The 3,550-nt window shown below is 40.4% G+C and overlaps 1 pseudogene; it reads right to left on the bottom strand.

The window, feature by feature from the left end:
* Nucleotides 1-578: 578 nt before the first annotated feature.
* Nucleotides 579-678, bottom strand: LOC113354660 (annotated as a pseudogene).
* Between the last annotated feature and the right edge of the window lie 2,872 nt (nucleotides 679-3,550).

The raw sequence follows: 3,550 nt of genomic DNA, 5'->3' as shown, positions 1-3,550 counted from the left end.
TTGAGTCGGACTTGATTTGTGTTTGCTTACCCTTCCAATTTAGAAAATTCTATTGTATGCCTGAACGTAAAAGAGACGCACTAGGTAGATTTGTTAAAGAGAAACCTAGTAGTTCGAAGCGTCTCGATTACCTTAATCTAGAAAGTCCGACTTTTGAAGAGTCTGTTTTTGAACGTCCTGAGGAGAGAATCCTGTTGCTCCGATAGCGCCAGAAATGGCAACTTTGAAAGCTTTGTTGAATCCAACTAGGACTACTCGTCCTTCGTGTATTAAGTTAGCTGAAACGGAGGCACCCTATGAACTGAAACCTGGGACCTTACAGATGCTCCCAATCTTTTTAGGGAAAGAAAATGAAAACCCTTATTACCATGTTAGGGATTTTGAGGAAATTTGTAGTACTCTAAGAATTAGAGGCTTAGATGATGATGCTTTGAAACTTAGGTTATTCCCATTTTCCCTGAAAGATAAGGCCAAGTCGTGGCTGTATAGTTTGGACTCCGAGTCAATTGAGACATATGAACAACTTACATCTGCCTTTTTCAATAAGTTTTTCCCTAGGCACAAAACATCGTCTATTAGGACGCAAATATGCACATTTTCACAACAAGAGGGAGAATCTTTATATAGGTATTTGGAAAGGTTCAATGATTTATTATCCCAGTGTCCTCATCATGGTTTAGAAAAGGTTAGGCTAGTTCAGATCCTTTATGAGGGTTTAGATTATTCCACAACGACCATGGTTGAGTCTCTATGCACTGGTGGATTTGAAAACCAAACTGTTGATGCGGCGATGGAATTTTTTAATGAAATCGCCGAAAAAACCCAGCAATGGGAAAATAGTAGGGCACCCCAGAAAACAATTCTTTTAAGTAGAGGAAACGTTAATAGGGTAGAAGGAGGCTATGAATCAGATGCCAAAATTGCTGCTATAGCAAAAAGGTTAGCCTTAGAAGTGGGCCAGACTAGTGGTAGAGTGGAGCCTTTTTGGGAAGGCCAGAATATTGAAGAGCAAGGCCAATGTCTTTTATAATAACACTAGATTTGATAACCGTCAAAAGATTGACCCATATTCAGAAACCTATAATCCTGGTTGGAGAAACCATCCGAACCTTTCGTGGTCTAAGGGCCAAAGTCAAGGTCAGTTTAGTAATTCTAATGCTCCCCCAGGTTGGCTTACTAGAATCCTTACTGTTTCCAGAATCAGTCAGATAAGAAAATCCTAAGTTTAGAGGAATCTCTCGCCTTGTTAACTCAGCAAACTGCAAAATTTCAGTTATCCGTAGAACAGAGTCTACAAGCTAGTAACAGGATAGGACAAGAAAATAGTCAGGCTATTTCCGAGTTAAAAACCCAGGTTGGTCTGATAAGTGATTCTTTGAGAGAAAAAGGTAAGTTTCCTAGTCAAACACAACCCAACCCTAGAGGAGTTCATGAATTAGGTGCAAAACCATCGAATCAATTGAATGTGTTAGAACCCTTAGAGTGGTAGAGTTGTAGACAATAAGGTAACCATGCCCGATAGTGAACATACTGTAGTTCACCCCTCAGATCTCACCTCTCAGGACCAGTAGCTGAAGAGACTGATAAAGTTTCTGATGATGTGAATTCGGTTCCTGAAAGGTCTGATTTTATGCCTAGAGCCCCATTTCCTCAGCTATTAGTACCAACAAAAAGGAATCGAACTTTAATGACATAGTGGAGGTTTTTAAGCAAGTTACCATAAACCTTCCTTATTAGATGCAATTAGGAAATTCCTGCTTATGCCAAGTTCCTTAAGGATATGTGTACGCGAAAGCGAAAACTTAGCGTCCATAAGAAAGCCTTTTTAGCTAGTCACGTAAGTTCAATCATTCAGAACACCAAAGTACAAAGACCCAGGTTCTCCTACCATTGCTTGCACAATAGGTAACTTCCGGGTAGAAAAAGCTTTACTTGACTTAGGAGCCAGTGTGAACTTACTGCCATTCCATGTATACTTACAGCTAGGACTTGGTGAAATGAAACCTACTCAGATGACACTGCAGTTAGCTGATAGGTCTGTTAAAATCCCTCGAGGTGTTATCGAGGATGTTCTTATTGAGGTCGACAAGTTTATTTATCCAGTGGATTTCGTGGTCCTAGATACCCAACCTGTCCCTGACCCAGAGAACCAGATACCTGTGATTTTAGGTCGCCCATTTTTAGCTACGTCTAATGCGATCATTAACTGTCGAAATGGTGTGATGAGTTTATCTTTTGGTAATATGACTATGGAGATGAACATTTTTAATGTCAGTAAGCAACCTCATGAGCTAGATGACACATGTGTTGAGAGGTGAACATGATAGAAGCCTTAGTTCAGGAGTCATTACCAAACATTTGTCTGAAGACCCATTAGAAAGTTGTCTATCCCATTTTGGTTTAGATTTTGACGACGATAGCACTATTGAACAGGTGAATGCTCTATTAGATTCTACCCCTGTTAGACACTGATAGATGGAAAGCTAGGTTCGAACCGTTACCAGTTTCTGAGACTACCCTAATTCCTTCTTTAGAAAGCCCCCCAAAGTTGGACCTTAAACCACTACCCGATACTCTAAAGTATGTGTTTTTAGGCCCATCTGAGACTTTACCTGTGATTGTAGCTTCCGATTTGGATAGTGATCAGGAAAGTAGGCTAGTAAATGTACTTCAAGACAATAAGGAAGCTTTAGGGTGGACTATAGCAGACATTAAGGGTATAAGTCCTACTGTGTGTATGCATCAGATTCATTTAGAGGAAGACTCCAAACCTTCTAGGGAGATGCAACGTCGACTGAACCCTAACATGAAAGAGGTAGTTCGAAAAGAGGTGCTTAAGTTGTTAGATGCGGGTATTATTTACCCAATTTCAGACAGTAAGTGGGTCAGCCCTGTTCAGGTTGTCCCCAAGAAATCAGGTATCACTGTAGTCCAGAATGATAATAATGAATTAATCCCAACCCGAGTGACCACGGGATGGCGTGTGTGTATTGACTATAGGAAATTGAACAAGGTCACAAGGAAGGATCACTTTCCCCTTCCTTTTATCGACCAAATGCTAGAGCGATTAGCTGGACATAGTCACTATTGCTTCTTAGATGGCTACTCCGGTTATAATCAGATCGTTATTGCCCCAGAAGACCAAGAGAAAACCACTTTTACCTGTCCCTTTGGTACCTTTGCGTATAGACGCATGCCTTTCGGGTATGTAATGCCCCTGCAACTTTTCAGCGTTATTGAGCATATTTTCTGATATGGTAGAACGGTTCTTAGAGGTCTTTATGGATGATTTTTCAGTGTTTGGTTCATCTTTGATGAGTGCTTGCATCATTTGACATTAGTGTTGACTAGGTGTAAGGAAAAAAATTTGCTTAATTGGGAAAAATGCCATTTCATGGTTAAATCAGGAATTGTGTTAGGGCACATCGTCTCTTCAAAGGGTATAGAGGTAGACAAAGCCAAAGTTGACCTTATTAAGACTTTACAGGTCCCAAAAACCGTAAAAGATATTAGGTCATTCCTAGGGCATGCAGGTTTTTACCGTCGATTC

This window comes from Papaver somniferum, chromosome 2 (assembly GCF_003573695.1).
Source record: "Papaver somniferum cultivar HN1 chromosome 2, ASM357369v1, whole genome shotgun sequence".
Lineage (NCBI taxonomy): Eukaryota > Viridiplantae > Streptophyta > Magnoliopsida > Ranunculales > Papaveraceae > Papaver > Papaver somniferum.
Note: the sequence above shows the minus strand (reverse complement) of the source record. Positions and strands in the feature narration are given on the sequence as shown.